This window comes from Sus scrofa, chromosome 9 (genome assembly GCF_000003025.6).
Source record: "Sus scrofa isolate TJ Tabasco breed Duroc chromosome 9, Sscrofa11.1, whole genome shotgun sequence".
Classification (NCBI taxonomy): domain Eukaryota; kingdom Metazoa; phylum Chordata; class Mammalia; order Artiodactyla; family Suidae; genus Sus; species Sus scrofa.
Genome location: NC_010451.4, coordinates 134969868 through 134986205, shown reverse-complemented (window position 1 = coordinate 134986205; position 16338 = coordinate 134969868). Strand labels below are relative to the sequence as shown.

The 16338-nt window shown below is 55.9% G+C and overlaps 1 long non-coding RNA gene across 1 annotated transcript in view; it reads right to left on the bottom strand.

Annotated features, from left to right (window-relative positions):
- Nucleotides 3277-16338, bottom strand: part of LOC110255544 — a 28960-nt gene continuing 15898 nt past the window's right edge. Inside the window, exon 2 of the long non-coding RNA XR_002336086.1 lies at nt 3277-16338. This exon is cut by the window's right edge and continues 14674 nt beyond it. This is a non-coding gene — a long non-coding RNA (uncharacterized LOC110255544).

The following is a 16338-nucleotide window of genomic DNA, read 5'->3' as shown; positions in this document are numbered from 1 at the left end:
GCCTCAGTGCCTGGCGCCTCACAGAGACCGATGGGCTCCTCCGAGACGTGAAAGAGCTGATGGCACAGGGAGGGCCTAACGTCCTCGGGTGCCTGTTCCAGGAACTGGCCCAAGATGCTTTACGCGTTCCTACCAAGCATCTCTGATTCCTCTAAGCACCTCCGGTACCTACGACAACGGCAGGCGCACCGCGTTTGTGGATATGAGGCTAACTGAATCCAGGACAGGAGGAGAAAGAGAATCAAAATTAAATATAAGATATGGTTCATAACCAAAGGAGCTCCTAAAATAGATTCCAGCGCTAACATGATTTGGGAACAGTTATAAAACAGCCTAACTGCAAGAAAGCTTCTTGTGGACCTGGACAGCGCCTCGCAGCCCTTCGCGCCACCACGGATCATGCATTTCCAGCCACTGTCTGCAGGCTGAACAGACAGCTGAGCCCAGAACTGGAAACACAGCACAACTTTTGGGGGGCTGCTTTGAAAGAGCCAACATGCTAACGCTGACCTCTTCATCTTCAAAACCATCCAACGCCCTGCCACTGACGGAGCACCGCCCGCCGGCCCTTAGGCTGGAGCTACCATGTCACCTTTGGGCAAAAAAGAGATGAAGGAGCCCCCGCCGGCCACCCCCACCCCAAGTCTTACCTCCCCGTCTCCTTTCACTCGCACACGCAGAACCGAGTAACAAGTTAAAAAAATGGCAGGAACCCTTCCTTCTGAGTAAACGTCGCTCCTCGGCCAAGACGACAGAGCCATGCGACGCCGTGGAATGACTCCCTCCGCCCGTGGATTGAGAACCCGCTCAGGCCCAAGCTGGAGCCCTGTCAGCTGACCACAAGGACAGGGCCCTCTCCCCCGGCCCGCGGGAGGACTTCGACCTCCTCTCCCACGCCCTTGACCCCCAAGGACCCCAGCTTCGGGAGATGAGGGGTAGGAAGAGTAGCCCCTCCCCCTGGCGCAGCGCCCTTCCCAAGGGACTGGCCCCTCCTGAGGCTGCCCTGAGGCCTCAGCTCTCATCCCCAACAGGCATGGACACTGCTCACCTCGCTGGGAGCCTTCAAACAAGGCGAAGCCCCCAAACCGGGAAGCCCCTTGTCTCTAAGCCGCCCCACCAGCACCCTCCTCGTGAGGAAGGAAGGCCTGAACCAGCCAGAGCCCTCAGCACGCGCCGGGCCTGGTGCTCGCGCACGCCGGAGGCCGGCCTACCATCACCTCCACTTTACGGAGTAGGACCTCGGGGCCCGTGCAGGGGTACACGGCCTGTCCCCGACTCACGAACACCGTGTCGGGCAAGCCAGTGACATCCTCCTCTCAGGAGGCTTCCCCCAAACTCGGTCCTTCCCCGATAAACTGCTACTCCCTGTTTTCGCACTTGACAATCGCAGGTACAAAATTGGGACTAACTGCATGTCCTGAAAAGAAAAAAAAAAGGGTTGGCGTTTCCACTGTGGCTCATCAGGTTAAGAACCCGACACAGTGTCTGTGCGGACACGGCTTCCATCCCTGGCCTCGCTCCGTGGATTACAGATCCGGCGTTGCCGTGAGCCGTGGTGCAGGTCGCAGATGTGGCTTGGATCTGGCGTTGCTGTGGTTGTGGTGTAGGCCTCAGCTGCAGCTTCAATTCAGCCCCTGGCCTGGGAACTTCTATGTGCCAAGGATTCGGCCCTAAAAGGCCTGTGCACGTGTACCTTTTTAAGTAAGTTTTTACTATTGACCCACGTGAGTGAGGTGTGTAGAGAACGCCTTCCAGTGCACAAAGACGTTTTATGACGCAGTACCCCCCTTCATCTCCCCTCAAAGGCTAGGCAACACACAGATGAGCCAAGGAGAAAAGCCGGAGGCATCAGCCGAGACAGTGAGGGAGCAGCAGCGCACAGATGGGCCCCGGGTCTTCCCAGCGTGAGGCCCCAAGTTCTGGGTGCCACCGCCTGAGAGGCTCAGCCTCGGGCCTGACAGCAGGGCGTGACTCAGCAAGACTGGGTTTACTGGCTGTGTGACCCAGGGCAAGCTACTTAACCTCCTCTTGCTCAGCCTCTTCCTCCACAAAACAGCGCTAATGACCACGGTGACATGAAGTCACCCCGAGGATGAGATGAAATAATCTAGGCAAAGCCATCAGTGCACCGGCCAACACACAGGCGGCGCTGGGGACATGGCGGGACTGTCACTACACCTCACCGCCCAAGGCAGGCCTGTGTGTCCCCTTGACGTCCTTGTGCCTGTTACCATGGAGACCAGGTACAACAGTGTAGGCAGCAGGTGCTTATTCATGCAGGTTGGCTACGCACAACTTCCTCAGACCAGCCACGCACGTCACGAGCAGCTGTGGCCCAGATACAAGGGTGCGGGCGCTGAGGACAAGCCAGGGTTCTCAGTGGCCAGGAACCGTGCCTCCCACTGGCCGGGCTACGACCTGGCCCCACCGGAGCGCTGCACAGCATCTGCCCGATGGACGCGGCCCGGGACCAGGGGGCAGGCAGATGGGGGTTCCCTCCACAGGACCAAACGGCCAGTCTGGTCCAGGCCCCGCATGCACTCTGCCTTCTCCTGGACGAATCCTCAGCACTGCCTCCGAACCACCCTCCTGGGCTCCAGGTCCTGCTTCAGGGCTTGGGAATACACCTGTCCTTGGTGACAAGAGCAAAGACAAGCACATGGCCTACTTCCACCAACCTGTTTCTCACTTCAAGATTAAAATAATAAACACAGACATCCAGAGGCTAGAGAGCGTGGGGCACTGGAGCCGGGGTTGAGCCTGGCAACCTACACAAGGTGTGTCAGGGCGAGGGGGCCGCAGACAGACAAGCACCGGGGCTGGAATAGGCAGGGCTCGACGGGGAAGGTCACAAGGGCTGGCCTGGTTCCTCGTGGCACTGGGCCGGGGGTGGGGGGTGGGGGGGCAAATAGCACACTGCCTTCCCACACGACTTGTGACTCTCAGCCCTGTGTTCCCAGCACTTCCTAGCTGGTCGCCCTGCTAGCTCCAGGCTCTCTCTCTTCTCCAATCTAGCCTAGATTCTTCCACCAGAATGTCCCCTAAAATCCTGGACCTGCCCGACCCTTCTCTGCTCCCCATGCTCCCCAGCGCCTCGCCTGGGCTCTCGCCTAGCATTCCAGGCCCCCTGGCTTCTGGTCCTGCCCCCCCACCCACTCACACAGTCCTCACACCTCTCACCCCGATCCTGCTCACCACCCTCGTTCCCTCCCTCCGTCCGCTGCCACTGATGCTGAGTCTGCCCCTCCCAAATCCAGAGGTTTGGTTTTTTGTGGGTTTTTTTTTTTTTTTTTTTTTTTTTTTTTTGGCCACACCTGTGGCATGTGAAAGTTCCCAGAGTGGTCACTGTTCTCATAACGTGTATTTGCGGCATGCCTACCGTGTGCCAGGCACCGGGCTAGGTGCTGAGACTATAGGGACACGTGGGATGTGTCCTGCCCACGGCGAGCTCGTGGTCACAGGGCCAAGCAGACAGGCCCACCGCCACTACACAAATGCATCCAGCCATCCAGCATGAACAGACAGAGCACTTACTCTGAGCCAGATACTATTTTAAGCACTTTACAGGCTCATTTAATCCTTTCAATAACTCCATGAGGTAAGTGCAATTATTACCAGTCCCACCTTATAGACGAGGGCACTAAAGCAGAGCCAAGATCAAGTAAAACTCACTCGAAATCATCCTCGGTGAGGGACAAACCTCCATGAACATGCGGCTCCGAGGGCCAGCAGGGCAGCCAGAGGTGACCAGGGCCAAAGCCTCCTCTCTCTATTTCCCAGAGCGATGCCCTGGAAATGGGTAAAAGAGATGCCACTAGAAAAGAGAGGCATGGAGGCAGCAGGGCTCTGGGGCTGCAGCCCTCAGACGAGGGCAGCTCCACGTGGTGCTGACTGGGGGCGGGGGGCACAGCCTCAGGGTCAGTCAGAGCAGGTGCCTGGGGAGGCAGAGAGACTTGCTACCCTTCCAGCTCAGCCCCGATGGCATTTCCTCCTCCTCTTCTCTCATGGCGTAAACTCCGCGCTGAGAGTCCTGTGTCCCACACAGGCCACCAGCGCCCCTCCATCCTGTGGCAGTCCCAACCCAGGTTGTGGCTCTGCCTCTGACCAAGCAGGAGGGACCCTTTCCTCCTCCTCTTCTCCCAGCAACTCGGGGTCGGGGGCGGGAGAGGGGCTCTTCTCGAATCTGGCTGAAATGTGAGCTCCATGAGGACAAGGACCTCTGTCTGCTTTGTAAACTGCTGAGAGGCGTGCCTGGACTGTGGCAGGCATTCCATCAGCAGTTGCGGCAGGCATGCGCTGTCATCCCCACCCGATGGTTAAGACAAGTGATGAATATTTACCCCGATTTTACAGCAAGTACATGGCAAGACCCAAGATTGATAGCCAAGACTTTCCAGGTATGACCTGCCAAGTCACCCAATCATTCGACGCTAGTATTTACTGAGCACCTGACATGGGCAAGAAGATGTTCTGAGGACGCAGAAGACCCCCGCGATCGAAACGCTCCTGCGGGCCTACTGCTGACCAGGTGCTGAGGGACACAAAGACATGGCCTCTCTCCAAAGGCTCTCTCCGTATGTGACACGCACATGCATACGCACATATGTTCCCACGGATACACACATATACATAAATGCATATGCAAATATATGCTGTCTGCATACATCATCTATGCAAATACCATGTGTAGTATGCAAATATACACACACATTCTCTGAAGCTACCACCAGGCAGTTCGGGGGAGCCCAACGATTAAAATGGTTAATAAATGCAGCTGGAACCACGACGCACTGAGGCTCCATGGAGGAAGCTGAGGGGGCTCCGAAGAATCCACAACTTCCAATCAAGCCAGAAGGTGCAAAGGCCACCAAAGGGGGCAGGAGTGGCAAAAGGAGATCCAGTCAGGCTCAGGGAACCATTTGCAGAGAATTTTGACTGACCCAAGGTTTTTGGCCCTTGTTTATTTTTACGAAAACTGACACCTCTGCTTTAGACTGTTTGCTATTCTAGCAGAAGTTGTTTCATCTGAAGAACATGTTCCTTTGCAACAAAGAAACATTTTGTTTTGAAAACCACTGCTCACATCCAATGTCCTTACCCTGCAAACGGTCACTGGGCTCGCCGTGGACGCAGAGCAAGCCCGTGGCAGGACGGGATATCAGCAGACGTCACAGGGCTGGATGGGGAGCAGAGGAGAAGGGCTGCTGCCAGGGACTGTGCACTGGCAGGGCCTCGGGGCCCCGACCTGGAAACCCGGGGGTCTCGGGGTCCCTCTCGGCACACGCCCACAACCAGGACGTGGTCTAGGACAGTCGACCCCCTCCGCAGCGGAGAGCTCCCTCCTGCTGGACAGGATGCAGGGCTCTTGCTGCTGGAAGTCGGGAGTTGGTTGTTGATTTTTTTCCTGCTTGGCTTGTTTTGACACGAGGAAGAAGCTAATCCTCCTGGCAAAGGTGGCTCATACAGCAGGGCAGCAGTCCCCTCCCTGAAGCAGTGGGGGCAGCCGGCTCCAACAGCGAGAAACCGGATCTCAGAGTCCGGCTGGTCAGCAGCTGACCTCTCTGCTCTGACCTCTGGTGGCTCCTACACACCCCCCGGGGCCGACTTCCCTGAGGCGTACAAGCTCTGGAGGCAGACGGGTTCAATGTCCACTTCCACCTGTTACTGGCCGAGTGATTTCAGAAAGAGACCATGTCTCTCTGTGACTCAGTTTCCTCAGCTGTCAAACAATCCCACAATTATTCCAGAGTCACGGGGAGGCTTAAATGAGCGAATGCAAAGCAAACACTTAGCACCACACCTGGAACAGAGTAAATACTTGATAAATTTAGCTGTCACTATTACTTTATTTTTTGTAGATAGGCCCTCGTTTTAAAACCCAATCTCTTAGGTGCCAGGCCAGACCAGACTGGATGCTACGGTAACCTGTGGGGGCTCAGTAAAGACTGGTGCCAGAGATGGCACAGGCACAGTCCTGCAGAGATCCAAAGCCTCCCTCGGGGTCCTGGCTTCCTTCTCAGCATCTCAGGGCTAGAGGCAGGTAGGGAGATACTTCCCGCTTCCCAGCTCTGCCAGGAAAACCTGGGCTCAGAAGCAGGTAAGGACTTTGGCCTCTCCTGCCTCCCGCCCTCTGCCTTGGTTCCTGTGCCTGGTGGTGGGGGCGGGGGGACAGCTGACCGGTACCCAGTCAGAGGATGCATGTTCACACGTTCTGGGATCCTCCATTTATGTCTGGGGGGAAGGCTCCAGGCATCTTCCTTGAGATAAACAGCCTCCAGGCCTCCTGGGTTTAGAGGAGTTAGCTGGATGTTATCATTGAAAACCACTTCTGAATATTTCTTGCAATCTGGGGCCAGCCTTGTGGGTGTATATAAGAAGGTACCAAACTGCTTTTTCAGAGGGGGCGCTGGATGAGAACACGGCCTTTCGTCTGGCCCCAAGGCAGAGCAGTGGCAGCTCAGCATTGGCGTGGAAGCTGCTGGGACGAAGATGGCAGACGCGGTGTCTGCATCCTCAGTCTTCAGCCCAACATCTCCCCAGGTTCTGCAGGAAGGAAGGTCTGAAGGACTCAGGTGAGTCTAAGGACAGCCCCGTCCAAGTCTTACTTTTTAGATCTCAACCTGTTTGTCCTCACGCTCCAGCATCTAGTGCCAGGCATTGAGGTGCCTTGTTAGCACAGCAGGTAGCGTGTCAGTCTCAGAGTGCCAGGCATGGCTCTCCGCTGGAGCTCAGTGACCAGCAATTACACAAAACTGAGGAAGAGCTGCACTCCCATTTGAGCCAGGTGTGTCTGGCACACGCAAGTCTTTACACATACCAGTGTCCATGATAAAACATATGCCCCTGTGCTCACAGGGTAGCGGGGTGGCCCTATGGATGGGTGGACAGTAATCACACACACACGACTGCAAAGCGACGCTAGACGGAGGGCTTCGATGTGGTTCACTCGAGCTTCCCATGGCCACCTCTCAGTCAACCACATCTTCCGCCTTCCCCGCACATCCTCTGCCTCCTGGACCCGGCTTCCTTGCCGTCCCCAGGCGCGCCCCCACTCTTTCCACCAAGCTCTTTTTCTCACTGCTCATCCATGTGGGGTGCCCGTCCCTCTTCTCTGCACTGTTCCATATTCAGACCCCAACCGTATTTCAAGGCCCCGCTCAAGTTTAAGACGTCCACGGAGTCTGTGCTTCATGCATCCTTCTCTGTTGCTGCTGCTGCTGCACCTGCTGCAAGTCCTAGTGCCTCACCCAGAGCCTGGCACTGAACAGCTCTGGCTGGAGTCCTCACTGTGGCACAGCAGAAACGAATCTGACTAGTATCCATGAGGACGCAGGTTCGATCCACGGCCTTGCTCAGTGGGTTAAGGATCCAGTGTTGCCATGAGCTGTGGTGTAGGTCGCAGACATGGCTTGGATCTGGTGTGGCTGTGGCATAGGCCAGCGGCTGCAGCTCTGATTCAACCCCCGACCTAGGAACCTCCATGTGCCTCAGGTGTGGCCCTAAAAGGACAAAAAGAAAAAAAAAAAAGAAAGAAAGAAAGAAAGAAAAATAGCTCTGGCTGTTTCAGGTGTGCTTCCCTGATCTCATGTTCTGGCCTGTGCTTCTACCACCGCGCTATAGAAACCTTTTTCCAAGGTCAACAATGACGTCAGACAGAGCTGAGTTTGCCTTGTCTCCATCAGTACTTGCCAATTCGTGTTCCTTCCTCAGACCCTATCCTTCCTGACTTGGGTGGCACCCCTCGTAAAAAGCCCTCTCCCGTTTTTAAGTCCATGGCACTTGGCACTTTCCCGAGACCCCTTTCCTGCTCTTTCATGGCTCTGCTCCCACCTGTGCTGCGCCCGGGCCTGGGCTCCCATCTCCCAGCCCCCGTACCCTGGGAGTACCTTCTCATCGCTGCCTTCATCCCTCACCTCACCTGTGGTCCTGAGTCAGCCTGGAACACCTGTTGGACAGCCCATCTGGGGAGCCCACTGTCCGTTTATGTTCACAAAAATTAAAACTCATTCAACCATTATTTGTTGAGCACATAGTAGGGCCAAGATCTACTCTAGTCTTGGTAAGCAAGCCATATGGAAGTGCTTGCCTCAAGTGTCCATCAGTAGACATGACAAATGAAAGGATAAATGAGATGTGGTACATTCACACAACGGGGGAGGTATCCCGGCTCTAGAGGAAGGAAATTCTGACCCACGCTCTAGCATGGAAAAACCTAATGACATTATGTTAAGTGAAGGAAGCCAGCTGCAAAAGGCAAAGGTTGTGTGCCTCTACTTTTATCGAGTGCCTCGAGTAGGAGAAAGCAGACAGGTGTATGCCAGGGACTGGAAGGGGAAGGTGGGGAATTCTTCTGTAGTGGGTACAGTTTCCGTTTTTCAAGGTGAAAAGAATTCTGAAGATGGACGGTCATGATGGTTGCACAAGAATATGAAGGTACTTAAAACCAACGAACCACATACTTAAAAATGGTTAAGATGGTAAATTTTATACTACACATATTTGCCACAGCAAAAAAAAAAAAAAAAAAAGGTGTGGGGGGAAGTCCTTGCTCTCTGTGTGCTTTTCTGCACGTTATGCCTCAGTAACAATGAAAAAGGCTCGGTCTTCCTGGAACTTGATTGTGGACTCGAGACTGCAGTCATTACCCAGGCAGCTTCCTTCCCGCTGTCCTGTCACCGGAACCGCCATCCCCCCAGGCCTCGTACCACTGTCCCTCAATCCCTCCTTCTCCCCCCACATCCAGGGGCTCTCCGTCCTTCTTCTTCAAGGCTTCAGGTCCCTCCTCCTTCCCAGCATCCCTCCATTTGTGATGGAAAACATGCGGAGGCAGGAAGCTGTCTGCAGAGCCTGGTTCCAAGGCTGGCCCTGCCCCTGGCTCCGAGGAACCTCACACTTAAGCTTTCATTTCCTCGCCCGTTCAATGAGGAGTTTGACGCGATGTTCAGGACGGCTCCTTCTGGCTCCAGCACAGGCTGCTCTCTGGCTCACCCCACCCAGCCTGGCCCGAGGTCTGGCGTATTCCTCGCAGGCCCTCAGCGGCCGGAGAAGAAAGGCCTCTTTGAGGAGGAAGCTGGCCGGCCGGGGCGATGGCTCCCTGCAAGCACTCCCTGGCTCTCTTTCCTGCCTGCCTGAACTTTTACTGCTTGCAACCTTGTGACTCCGGATTACCTGACCTTGAATCCTGCCAGCCCTGCATGGCTGCTGGGACCTCTTCTGACCTGACTGCCTGTAACTGGGACAGCCCTGCCTGCTGCCACTGGACCCTGTCCTGCTTCCACAAACCGAGCTGCCCGTGGCCGTGCGACCACGATGCTGAGAGCTGGACTCCGCATTCTCCAGGGTCCCTACTCATGTGCCCGTCTTGGCCCTGGGCTCTGCAGCATCCTCTGAAGGCATCCCTTTTGCCAGCAAGGTTTACACCTGTGATGGAGTCATTCACTCCCCAAATGTCCACCGTGGTGTCTACCTGTGGCAGGCACTGCTCTGGGCAAGAGACAAAGCAGGATGCAGCACGGCTGCTTCTGCCAACAACACAGCCCATCGCCAGAACAAGCTTCCCGACTCAAAAACGATGTCATCCAACTCGTCACTGTCAAACCCTTTCATCTGAGAGGTATTAACTGAGCACCTACTATGCGCCAGGCACCATTCCAGGCATTCTAATAAAATACCGATTTACGAACTGCAATTTTCTAGGCAGTACAACTGATTACAGAGCACGAGCTCTGCAGTCAAAGTCCCAGTTACGTCACCTTTGGTGAGAACAAAACCTCTCTGAGACTCGGTTTCCTCGCTTGAAAATGCGGGTTAATAGCAGTGACTGATTGATAAGCGTGTATGAGGAATAGATGAGACCGTCCATGCAAAAGCTCGAACAGTATGTGGCACGTGGCAAGAACCTGGATATGAACAGGTTTTATTTTTATGCAACTTCAAAGGTGCCAGCACCTAAACACACCAAGAATGTCAAGAGTCCCTGTCTCCCCTCCACACCCGATACCTCAATAGTGCCTTGATACACAAGGAGCGACAGAAGGTAGCCCTGCCTTTGACGTCGCTTCCGAAGAATAAAAGCCCTCTGTGCAAAGTACTGTATGTATTCCCAATGCTTTTATGTGGATTTTACCAAAATCTCAGGGGCATCACTAACGGTATGGGCACCAAAAGCTGTGGAAGGGAAAAAAAAAATCTGTGGCATGCATAGAGTTAACAATATAGGAAGCGCTATCTACAAACCATTAAGAAAAAAGACAGGCAGTTCCAGAGAAAAATGAGTGAAAGTCTTGAGCAGGCACTTCACAAAAGAGGCTACCCAAACGGCCAGGATCGTGGAAAGGCAAAGGTAGATCATAGCACAGGGTTTACTTCATACCCGTGAGAATGAGTCCAATGAAGAAAGAAGGTAGCGGCAAACGCTGGCAAAGGCATGGCGCAACCAGAGCTTTTCCTGATTCGCTCGTGGAAGTGCAACCAGTACTGCTGCTTTGGCGCTCTCTGCTAAAACTACGATCTAGCAGTTCCAGTCCCAGGGACAGAACCAACAGAAACACACACACACCCCCCAATCAGGCATGCATACATACATAAAGACACAGGCGCGTCTGTGCATACATTCACTCACACATATTCATAGGAGCACCGTCTGAAACAGCCAAAATCTGCACACCTTCCAAACATTTAACAACCAAACCACGGATGCTAACTGTGTGCTGTTAATAACACGGAAGACCGCCCGGCCGCCAGGATGGAAAACCACGAGGGCACACAGCACGGATGGACGTCACGGCCACGATGACAAGGGGAAGAGGCCAAACACACAAGAGAACAAACACACTGTGTGATTCCATTTATATAAAGCTGAAACGTAGGCAAAACGCATCTGTAATTTTAGCAGTCAAAAGAGTGGTTACCCTCGGAAGGGCGGTCCGTAACAGGAGAGAAGCCCATGGCATATTCTGGAACGGGGTCTGGTATGTTCTGCTCCTTTGCTTGATGGGGGTGCTGGTTACAGGCTGTGTGCATTCTATGCCCAATACTTAGGATCTGCTCACTTTTCTGTACGTGTGTCCTAATGCCAATTACAATTTTCCTTAAAAAAAAAAAAAAAAAAAACAGCTAGTACCAAAAAAATGAAGAAAAATGGACTTGTACCCAAATGGGGCAGTGCCCCAGCACCAACACATTTCAGTGCCCATGACGTCAGCTCACGAAATCTAAAAGATACAGATACATTTCTGATCACTTTTCTACCGCCTTTTATGACAGAAATGTTAAACACTTCAAACCCGTATTAAACAAACACGTTTGCAAAACTCCAGATTCATCCGTCCAAGCCTCGTGCGCTGAGACTGAGCTCGAAAAGGCGCCTGGCTGTTTTAGAGGCTCGTTGCAGTGGGGAGCACTTTTTACGAGAGACAGGGTTTTTTTAATGAGACAGCAGGGGTGGAGGCCAGGGCTGAAGGGAGTGAGAACCCAGACGACTGAGACGAGAGACAACCCAGCTCCGAACCAGCCGCCCAGGGCTTCGCGTCCGGGGACACGGCTCTGGCCCCGGGAGGCAGGGAGTCTGCGCAGAAGCCAGAGATGAAAGACGTGCTCAGAGCACCTCCGGAGCGTGATGGGAGGAGCGACGTCCCAAGGAGGCTCCGGGACCGAGGCCAAAGCACGCTGGTAGATGACGCGAAGCGACCGCGGGGTTACGGGGAGAGCGGGTGCACGCCCTGACCCAGAGCAGGAAATAGTGGTTGGGTGTGGGCAGACCTGGGTACACAAGGAAGTGACCTCAGCCCCTCACGGAACAAGGGGATGTGACCCTGGGTGTGCTCAGACCGGGGGCTGGACGAGCTCGCCTGGCTTACCCGGAAGCCTCTCTCTCTGCTGGGTGTGCCTCTCTAAACACGCACACGCGTCGGCTGTTCCAGCTGCTCCGTGTTAACCGGCGCTGAGCGCTGAGCAGGACTTCGGAGGCTTTCGCTTTCGACGGTCTGGCTGGCGCGCTCCGACGGCGGTCATCTAGAGCCGGGTTCCTGAGCCCCCCATCATCATCCCAGTCCTTCGCGTGAGGTTGGGGGAGGCAGTGAACCTGAGCTCCAAGAATTACCAGGATTTCTCAGACAATCTGTCCCCCAGTGACTTCTACCAACAAAAGGAGGCAGAAAACTCAAAACGAAACCCCCCCAAACAGGTAACCCCCCCACCACGTGTATGTACTCCACTGAGCGGAATTACCCTCCTCACTGTTTGGCTTGGGCTCCCCCAAATGCCTGGAAATGGAGCGGCTGTGTCAGGGGCAGTGGAACACCCCCGAGAAGTGACCCGGGGCAGGGGGAGCATCCGGGCATCTCCCTGGTGGCCTGGTCTCGACCTGGCTGCTGCCCTCCGTCCCACCTCCGCCGCTGCCGCCCCTCCCTCCACCTCTTCTTCCCCCACATGACACCTTCACGCTGACCCCTCACTAAAGAGTCCAGGCAGTGAGGTCCCGTGAGAAGAACCCTGACGCTTGTCCTGCAACGTACAGGCCAGCGGAGTCCAGAACTCCCCTCTCCCTGCACCGTCCAGACTGCGCCAAGAGGTCCTCGCTTTGGGGCATCTCCTTTCCCCGTTCCGGCCTCAAGGCAGCCTTGCCAAGGGCAGGAGGAAGGTGTCGGCAGATGAGCGCTCTCTGGGCTGCTGAGTATCTGACAGCAGGTCGGATGTTTTATCGAGGAAGCCACAGCACGTTCTCCAGGGCAATGAGCATGGGTTTCCTGCGCTTGGGAGAAGTGCAGGTGCAACTTGGTCTGCGAGGCACAGCAGCCGAGGTAGGGACAGGGAGAGTGAAGGAAAACGGCTCCAAGCCGGGCTCCGACCACTCCCCGTGAGGTCTGCACGGACAGCTTTCCCGGTGTGCTTAAGTTCACGGCCGAGCTCCTGCAGGCGCACCCGGGACCCAGCCGCACCAAGCTGCCCAGGTGACCCCTGGAGCAGGTGGGTGCCCAACAGGGGGACCCTACGGGAAATGGGCCAGATGAGGTTTGAGCAGCTCCCTGGAAACAACCTCCTGAACACAAATGACTACAGGGCGCTGCACATGTTGGGGGGCAGGGGCGAAGAGGAAGACAATGGCTAGTGTCATTTCCACAAACGCAGGCGTCAGGATGAAGCGTCCCCTCAAGGCCATTTCTACAGGACTGTCTCCCTAATACAAAACTGCAAGTCGACTAGACGTCAATTACACAAAACGGACTGTCCCCCCCACACCAGTTCAACGTCAGCGCTACCAGCGTTTTAGAAGGGACCAGTCTTTGCGATGGGGAGGCTGCCCTGTATTCTACACGGTATTTACTGTATCCCTGGCCTCCAACAGTGACACCCCACGTGCCTCTCAGCTGTGACAACCAACAGTGTCTCGGGACACCACCAAATGTCCCCTGGGGGCAAAACTGCCCCTGCTTGAGAACCGGGCCTTACAGGAACACATCACGGCAGACAGACAAGACCCCCGCCCTGGCCAAAGTGTAACCATCCACGTCGGAAAGGGCTGAGAAAAGGCAGCCTGGCCATCACTTCCTAGGGCATTAACGCTGCTGGGGCTCCGCCAGGAGGCCACCCCTCTCGGATCTGAGATGCAGGAGGAGACCCAGGAGGGGACGATGTCACCAGCAGACGTCCACTCTCCCAGATACGGTCACATCGGGGCAGAAGACTCAGCCAAGCAAACGGAGCCCCAAGCCTCAGAGTCGCAAAGCCCACCGCCCAGCCACTCCCTATCAGTTTTCTCTCTGCCACCATGTACTTGGCTGAGCTTCTGGGAGAAGGAACGCACAGCTTAGTGCCTCAGAATCTTGTTCAACGAACCACCCCAGCCCTTTCCTCTCCTCCTCTCGACATCCTTAACCGAAAGGTGTCCTACGGTGCCAGACGCCCCATGGAAAAAATCAACCAAAGCTCAGGTCCTGCTCTCCAGGGTGTCGGGAACGTAGGCTACCCTGGCCGAGAGGCCTAGAAGAATCTGCAGGCCAAGGCGAAGGTAGTGGGGTGAGAACGCCAGACACACGCGGGAGGGGCAGTGGGGGCAGAGCCCGGGGACCTCGCAGGGCAGCAGACACGCTTCCGGGCTTTCAGAAGGAAAGATCCTGTGTAACCACAGACTTGCTCGAGCACAGACGACGCTGGCTGCGGGGCTGACTATAAATCTGGTCCACTTGGGGCTGGGTGTGGCTCACTCCAGGCAGGCCCCCCACCAGCTACAGTTTTGCTAAATTTAGTGCTGTTCCCAGCCACCCAAAGGACTCTGCGCTTCGTGTCGTGTCCATTTCAGGTTCGCCCGGGGACAGGCGGAGCCGAGTGAGCCTTGTGGAGAGGAGATCTGCCCTCGCGTGACCCTCTCCCTTCCCCGCTCGAGGCGGGGGCCCCGGGGAGCAGAAGACGTGAGAAACCCGCCGGAGGTCTCCAGGGCCATGAGGCGTCTCTGCCCCACGGCAGCACTCGGGGTGGAAAGAGGGCTCTGAGGCCTCGTGACCGGCCCTCCCTCTGCCCGGTGCAGCTCACCCAGGCCTCACTCTGGGGTGGTCCCAGATGCTGTGGGGTGAGAGGGGTCCTGCTCCCTCAGATAGGAGGCTGGAGTGGCTCCCCATGGAATGCGGGGGGGGGGTGATACTCCCTGGGGGAAGGCCCCTCTGCCTTGGAGATAAGAACGTATTCAACCAAATACACAGAGACCCTAAAATGCAGCAGTGGAGATAGCAGTTTCTAAACCTGGCACGTTGAAATCACCTGGGGAACTTCAGCAGCTACTCATGCCTCAGTCCCACCCCCCAGAGCCTGTGATGTAACTGCTCTCAGGCAGTATAACTGGCCCAGGCTCTGGAAATTTTAAAAGATCCCCTAGTGATTTCAGTGTTGAGACAAGTTTGGGAACCAGCGAGGCAAGAGCATGGCCTCTGCCTTCAGGCTGTCCCAGCTGGACTCCTGACCCAAATGGCATCCTTGCTATCTGACCGTGGGCAAGTCACTTCACCTTTCTATGCCTCTGCCTCGTCAGCTGTGAGATGCACACGGTAACAGCCACCGCGGAGCGTTGCTGGGAAGACTTCAGGACACCATCCCGTATGAAGCACACAGAACAGTGGTATGCAGCAAGTGCTCACTATGTGCAGGTATGCAGTAAGTCAGGAATCATTATTATCGTTATAATGACGAACAGGAAGAGGAAAAAAAGAGGGAAGCTGAGATCTGCCACTCTGGTGTCCGAGAAGCAAGCGGCGTCTCCAGGTCTGAAACTGGGGCTCTTTTAAGAAGTGGGAGGGAGGAGAAGGCTCCGGCCACCTGCACTTCCAGGGGGACCACCGCCCTCGCTGCCTCTGTTCCCACCGTTCCTCCCTCCCGCCGCCTTCCATGTCCTCCCCTCTCCCCATCCTTCGAAACCCCACCGCTCAGGCCCAGCTCTCCCTCCCTCCCCAGGTCTCCCGCAGTGCTGCCCCCCAAGTCTATGGCTCTGGAACTTGATAATGCGCTACAGGGAACAGCGACCAGCTGAATGCGTAGGTGTCTGGGATGCACGAGGGCCCTGCTGCATACCAGTCGGGTCTCCTCAAAAAGACAAAGAGCAACTGGGGGGAGGCCCGCGTCCCAGATTGTAAGGTGCACGGGCAATGAGTGCCCCTGTAGCCCCCAGCACCGTGCTGGACACGCGGCTCTTTGATTAACCGGGATGCGCGGAATGGAAACACGTATGGGGCCCGCAGAGCTAGCGGCCCCCCAGCAGGGAGCCAGGCTCGGTGCCCAGAAGAAGCAGCACTACCCCCCAAACCCAGGGAACTCTGGGCTCCCAGCAACATCACCCAAGGAGAGACCACCACCCCACTGCCTCCCCAGAGACGGCACCCACCGACTCCCAGGGCTGTGCGTGTAAGTGCTGACAGCAGAAGGATTGCTTGCCAGGCCCCCTGCTAGTCCCAGGCCCCGAGGCCACACGTCTGGTCACTCCCGCAATGAAGCCCCCGAACCCCGCAACTCTCTCAACCCAACAACAGCCAGGCAAAGCCCAGCGCGGCCCCAGGCATGTCCAGAGCAGCTGGCCACCCAACAGGCCGTAAGCCTCTTACAGATTACAGGTCCTAATTTAAGCCTCTATTTGAGGTACCGCAAGTGGGTCAGCGCTCGGCAGGCCGGTCAGCGCAGTGACCAGAGGAGAAGAACTCGGATCAAGGAAGAGGCGCCTGGCCTTTGCGGGAAAGAGGGAGCCAGAGAACTACGGAGCTAAGCGGGAACTGGGAGGGGAGCGCTGGCTCACGGCCACCGACCAGGACTCCCCCTCCCAGCCGGTGTCAATTCTAAACTCCCCACCGGATGAACTTG